The sequence below is a fragment of the Monodon monoceros genome, unplaced genomic scaffold, assembly GCF_005190385.1.
Source record: "Monodon monoceros isolate NGI ecotype Baffin Bay Population unplaced genomic scaffold, NGI_Narwhal_1 Super_Scaffold_16, whole genome shotgun sequence".
Lineage (NCBI taxonomy): Eukaryota > Metazoa > Chordata > Mammalia > Artiodactyla > Monodontidae > Monodon > Monodon monoceros.
The window spans coordinates 21,515,146-21,522,515 of NW_021703772.1; positions in this window are offsets into that span (position 1 = coordinate 21,515,146).

A 7,370-nucleotide genomic window follows, 5' to 3' on the forward strand; every position below is an offset into this window, starting at 1 on the left:
CAATTTACTTTAAAAATTCTTCCGCATTAGTAGTGTGAAATGTGTAAGTAAAGTTGATCAAATATCCTAGAGACGTGTATTTAGCATTTGAAGTATCCTAATCAGGAACCTACTTTCCAAGATGGTTGTTTAATCATTTCAATCATCTTTATCAAAATTTATACCAGAAAATTCATTAAGTTGTGTAAAGTGTGTTAGGAATGATTTTTCATTTATGAAATGAGTAGTAGGGTAAGTGGTTAGCTAGTGGTTAGCTAGAAAGACTGGCCTCCATCATCTTTGCAGGATGAAGGTGTTAAGAATCTCTTTTTTTTTTTTTAACATCTTTATTGGTGTATAATTGCTTTACAGTGGTGTGTTAGTTTCTGCTTTATAACAAAGTGAATCAGTTATACATGTACATATGTTCCCATATCTCTTCCCTCTTGCGCCTCCATCCCTTCCACCTTCCCTATCCCACCCCTCCAGGCGGTCACAAAGCACCGAGCTGATCTCCCTGTGCTATGCGGCTGCTTCCCACTAGCTATCTACCTTACGTTTGGTAGTGTATATATGTCCATGCCTCTCTCTCGCTTTGTCACAGCTCACCCTTCCCCCTCCCCATATCCTCAAGTCCGTTCTCCAGTAAGTCTGTGTCTTTATTCCTGTCTTACCCCTAGGTTCTTCATGACATTTTTTTCCCCTTAAATTCCATATATATGTGTTAGCATCCGGTATTTGTCTTTCTCTTTCTGACTTACTTCACTCTGTATGACAGACTCTAGGTCTATCCACCTCATTACAAATAGCTCAATTTCGTTTCCAGACGTGCTGAAGGGCTAGAGCACCTTTGTCTGCCTACTTCAAAGGCCTGACACCAAGCTGTCTGATTTGGTTATCAGAACACTGTTGTGTCTGCCTAAGAATGAAACTTTGACTCAAGTTTCTTTCAAAAATTTATTTCAATATTGTGGGTCCTGAGAAAAGAAAGAAGGGGAGTTCTTTGGGATTACAGGAAGCAGATGCATAATTCCTGGTTAATGAGTGTTGTACGTTTAGAAGAATTTGGGCTAAGATTTGCTTTCACTTGGTTGCAAGATTATGGGAGATGAGACCTATCGCCTTCACCTTCTTCTTGTAATTGCTGGAGATCACTGATAGTTACTAGAAGCCTGGGCATCTGCTGAAAGGTCACAGTGACTTAGGTCAACTACTATCCTCTTTTAGAAATATAAAAGTAATGCATAAAATTTTAAAATAGTAAAAAACCAACCATAATACTAGAATTCTATTATAATCATTTATAACATTTTGGGAGGGTTCACTTTTTATGTGCATCTTTGCAATTTGTATGTACAATTTTCTATCCTGATTATTAAATTTAGGTGAGGGTTCATGAGCTCAAATGCCTCCAAGGGTAACTGGGTAGGGACTGTGGACCAAAGAGAGTTGTGTTCCTTACTCTAAAGGGAACAGTTACAGCCTCTCACCTTCTGAGATGGCCCACACTCTGTGGAGTGTGTTTCTCTCTAAATAAATCCACTTCTTACCTTAAAAAAAAAAAAAAAAAAAGGGAACAATTATTACTTAGCTCCAAATGATTGTTGTCATGCAAAAGGGCTCAGTTCTGCCAGTTATTCTGATTTTTTGGCAACAGCCAAACAAACATGATTTTTATGTAAATTTTATCCATTTAAAAATACTGGTTACTAAATTTAAAAATATTGTGTTAGCCAAAGATATATATACATATATGAAAGGACAGTTTATCACATTTCACAGATCATAAACATTTTCTGTTACTAAGTACCCTCTGAAAGCATCATTTTTACAAAGCTGCATATTAAATTGAGTAGATGTAACAAATTTTACAATCTTTCATCTATTTTTGGACATTTAGGGGTTGTTTCCAATTTTTCTCTGCAGTGAACATCTTCATGCACATTGCTTTGTCCTGTGTTCTTAGTGGAATTACAGAATCAAAACATGAATATCTAAATCATACTTTATGTACATGATGAAATATTTCCAAAAGGTTTGTACCAATTTATGCTCTTTCTAGCAACGATGTATGAGAATATAGTTTCACCATATGTTTGTCATCATTCAGGGGTATACCGGGAAAAAATTGGCGAAGAAAGAAAAATGGTACCTCCTTGTTGACTTAATTTGCATGTCTGTTTATTAGTTAGGGTGAACATTATTCCGTATGCTTGTTTACCACTTTTATTTCTTTTGTGACTGGTCTATTTGTTTCCTTTGTCCTTTGTCTATGGGGACAACTCCTACTCTGAAATTGTAACAATATCAATCTATAAAGCAACCAGGTATAAATAAACATCAACACCTGCTTCATGTTTAAAACATCTGTTTTATGGGGCTTTTCTTTTCTCTACTTGTCAGCTTTCATTCCGGGGGCTTTCACTGTCTCACATGGCAGCATCCACGATAGTGGCAAAATGAATGGAAGGGCATCTTTAAATAGGCTTTGATACTGGCTGTGTCTCTTTAATTCATTGTGTGGGATATAATTCTCAAGGATTAAGACTGCTGAAGTTTTACACTTATGTTTTGTGATTGGTTTCTGAATTATTAGTTATGAATTATTTTGAGTTTATAAATACAATCTTAATGTTGTGTTATTAGGTGTAAGACTAACTCCTGGCTTTGAGGTTCCATACTCAAAATTCCAGAGCTCAGAGGGGTCTTACAAGTCATCCATTCCAAACTGCTCATTTTGCTAATGTGAAATTGAGTCCAGATTACTTCTCCAAAGCCACACAGCTAGCAAGTAACTGCACCACCATCTACCACCTGGGCCTCTGATCTCTGGTTTAATTTTCTTTCCGTGTCACCATGCTGCCTTCCTCTCCTGCTGCGTGTATTGCTACATTTTGCACTATAATTTGATCCTGATATATCTGAATTCAACTAATGAATGACTGCGCTTCTGTATACTCACATCAGAAATCCATTACAGAAAATATTTTGCTCTTTCAAGCCTGATGAAAAGTTTTCAGAGAGCCATGGAAAACCTTTATAAATATTGGTTTTGTTACTCATTTACTCCAAGAGATTATGGTGGTAACAGTGGGAGCCAAGAAGTAAGAAAAATTATTTCTTTTCCTTTTTTTTTATTGGAATAAAATTGCTTTACAAAAGAAGACATACAGAAGGCCAAAGGCACATGAAAAGATGCTCAACATCACCAATTATTAGAGAAATGCAAATCAAAACTACAATGAAGTATCACCTCACACTGGTCAGAATGGCCATCATCAAAAAATCTACAATCAATAAATGTTGGAGACGGTGTGGAAAAAAGGGAACCCTCTTGCACTGTTGGTGGGAATGTAAATTGATACAGCCACTGTGGAAAACAGTATGGAGGTTCCTTAAAAAACTAAACATAGAACTACCATGTGACCCAGCAATCCCACTACTGGGCATATACCCTGAGAAAACCATAATTCAAAAAGAGTCATGTACCACAATGTTCATTGCAGCTCTATTTACAATAGCCAGGACATGGAAACAACCTAAATGTCCAGTGATAGATGAATGGATAAAGATGTGGTACATATATACAATGGAATATTACTCAGCCATAAAAAGGAACGAAATTGGGTCATTTGTAAAAAAGTAAGACAAATTAAGTCACCAAATGTTTTCCTTTATTAATGATAGAAGCACAAAAATGCAGTCCAGATATTTTATTAGAGGTAACTCTATTAGCATCATTATTGCAGAGGTTCAGATTCAATTTGGGGGCAAAACACTGAACTAGTGATTTCCATCCAAAGGCATTTGGTGTTAATAAAATACACACAACAAAGGAATTACCTGCTTTGTTCTAGAAGCTGAACATTTACTCTTGGATATCCTGAATACCCCTGTCTGTTGAAGAGTCTGCATCTTTCCTTATGGCAGCCAAGAAGGTGGCCTAAAGGGTCTTGCCTTTCAAATGTAGCAGGGATCTTAGATTAGGCCTATACTAGTAGTTTTCACACTTGAGGGTACGAAGGTACCTGAGTTCCACTCATGATAGTATGATTCTGTAGGATTAGCATGGAGGCTGGGAATATTCATTTTAATAGACTTAATTTTAGAATTGTTTCCGATTTATAGAAAAATTGTAAAGATAGTGCAGAACGTTTCCATATACCTCACTTCCAGTTTCCTATTTTATTAAAATTGGACGTGAGTATGGTACATTTGTCACATCTAGTGAATCAATACTGATACATTATTATCAACTAAAGTCCATACTTTATTCACACTTCCTTTATTTTTACCTAATGCTCCAGCTGTGAGTCATAGAGAACCCCACACATAAGGTCTTATTTGTCTTACTCAACAAGAAGTCTGGGGCTTCTCTGGTGGCGCAGTGGTTGAGAGTCCGCCTGCCGATGCAGGGGACACGGGTTCGTGCCCCGGTCCGGGAAGATCCCACATGCCGCGGAGCGGCTGGGCCCGTGAGCTGTGGCCGCTGAGCCTGCGCATCCGGAGCCTGTGCTCCACAACGGGAGAGGCCACAGCAGTGAGAGGCCCGTGTACTGCAAAAAAAAAAAAGTAGAATCCTGTGAGTTAGCAAGAAGGGGAGTACGGCTATTAAGTGGGCGATCAGCAGTATCCGTTTCAGGAAAGCTGCCACCAAAAATGTGTTGATATTCTGCAAATAGTTCATGCCCTTGCTTCATACTTCCTTTCTATTCTTTCATAGCAAAGTGATCTTCTAAAAATGCAAATAGGTTCATGTCCTCTCCTGCTTAAAGCAATATCCTTTGGAAAAAGTTCAAAATCCTAAACATGTTTGCCTCTGCAACTTCACTCTGCAAGCCGGCTCCAGTGGCCTCCTTCTAGTAGTGCAAACCGTAAAGCATTTTGCTCGCTCTTCCCACTTCTCAGCCTGCGCGCGTGGTGTTCTTTATATCGAACATTCTCCAGCTCCCTGCACTCCATCTCCCTCTTAGCTTGTCTGCTCCTACCTTCCATTCATTCTTCAGATCTTCATGTTTCAGTTCAATACAACTTCATCAACGAAGCCTTCCCCAAGCCCACAGATTACCTTAGACCCACTGTAAAATACATCATATTAGAGCAGCATGCACTTTTCTTCCATAGGTTTTGTTGGGGTTTTTTAAAGATTTTTTTGATGTGGACCATTTTTAAAGTCTTTATTGAATTTGTTACAATATTGCTTCTGTTTTATGTTTTTGGTTTTTTGACCATGAGGCATGTGAGATCTTAGCTCCACCACCAGGGATCGAATCAGCACCCCCTGCATTGGAAGGCAAAGTCTTAACCCCTGGACCGCCAGGGAAGTCCCTCTTCCATGGTTCTTAACAGAGCCATCATCTTGAAGTTGGCTATGTGATTATTAGATTAATGGTTGCCTACTCCATAAACTGCTAACTCCATGAAGATGGTAGGCACCACATCTACCTTTGCTCATTGATCTATTCCCTGTGCCTGGTAGAGTGGCTGGTGTATGGAAGATATTAAGTAATATTGGTTGAGAGAATGAATGAAGGAAGGCTGTATCCTGAGGGAGGAGAGTCAAGAGGCAGACTTTGTTTCAAGGACAAAGGACCAATGATGGAGGGGAGGCATTCTGAGCTTCACTCTGTTTGCCACTGACATTTCCCTTCTTCTTTCCCACTCTGGGATCATACTTGAATTTTAAAGTGAGGAGATTCAAAAAGAAGAGGAAAAGACTAAGCAAGCTATCTTCTGTGTCCCCCGTGAGACACTGGGAGATGCTTGCAGTGTTGGCACCAGTGGCATTGACGGCTCATAAGAACGAGCTCTCTATGCAAGGTTGGTGCCTTCTACAGCAATGGCCATAGTCTTAGCCTGTTGGTTGTGGCTTCTGCAGAGGCGGAGGGGGGTGGGGAGAGCTGCAATTTCACCACAAAGATTGGTGACACCATAGGTGGCCAAGGGGACAAGCACATCTTAAGGGTTAAAAGCACAGACTTTAATATTCAGACCTCAGCTCTGTCACTAACAAGGTACATGACCTTGGACAAGTTACTGAACTGCTTTAATCCTCAATTTTCTCTACAGAAAATGGGTAAAATCCTTGTTATGAAGTTTCAGTGAGCTCGTGCAGGGAAAGTGATCAACACAGGCAGCATCTACTAAGATCCCACTTGTGGTGGCTCCAGCTGTGGATGGGGAACCGGAAGATTCTGGAAGGCATTTAAAGGTGATGGAATTCCACAGTGCGTTGAAATGAAGGTAGAGAAATTTTGTTTTGTGACTGCTCTTGTAACTTTATAGTAACCTCTAAGCTGACAAGGCCTGAGGAGTATAGTTTCACACATTACGGCAAACCTGAAAGTGATCAAATTTAAATTTTGTCTTTCTTTTCACTGCACAAGTCTCTAGAAGGGCCAGCAAGTCTTCACAAGATTGCAGCAGCAGCAGGGAAATTGCCAGCTCTCCTAAGATTTTTGTTGATCCTGGGCAGGAAGCAGACTAGGAATTTTGAGGAGGCTGTTGCAGAGTAGATGCGAGCACGCACTCTGGAGTTGGATTCTTGGGCTCTAAACTGAGTCCAGTTGTGTAAAGCTGGGGAAGTGATGCAAATTTTGGTTTCCTCACCTGTTAAATAGGAGAAGTAAAACTATCTAATTCATAGGGATTTTTGCAAGAATTGTACGATTAATTCATACAAGGCAGTGATTCTCAATGGGGAGAGGGGAAATTTTGTCCCCCAGGGAATATCTGGCTATGTCTGGAGACATATTTTGTTGTCCTAATTAGAGAATGTGCATTTGACATCTAATGGATAAGATGCCAGGGATGTTGCTAAACATCCTGCAATGCACAGGACAGCCTGCACAGCAAAGAACTGTCCAAAATGGCAATTGTGCTGAGGTTGAGAAATCCTAAGATAAGGTATCGAGAAGAAATCCTGTCTTGTAGAAATTACTCAGTGTCAATGCTCATTAATAAACTTTGAGTAGAAATGACAATGCATTTGTCACATAGAGCTTACCAAGTGCTCATGCTTGTTTTGACCAAGTGAAAAGGGCCAAGAGGAACTTTTCTAATTTTATTTTCTGATGAACCCATACACATGACATTTCAGTGGTAAGATATGGCTGTAGTTTCTTGTTTAGAAGATGTTTTTAATTTCATTATCAAGAAAAATAAATGACTCCCAACCATAAAAATGCTGATCTTTTGATTTGGGTGGTTTGGAAGATGCTCCAGTGTACCTTCTTAGTGAATGAAGAAGTGAATGAATTGATAATTATAGAGAAACTATGTACTCCAAGGTACAAAGTTTTAGGAATATGTCGCAGACAGGCCTGGAGCATGGGTCTGTTAGGGGGATGTTACTCCTGGGAAATTGACCTTGGGACGCTGACCATTGGCTC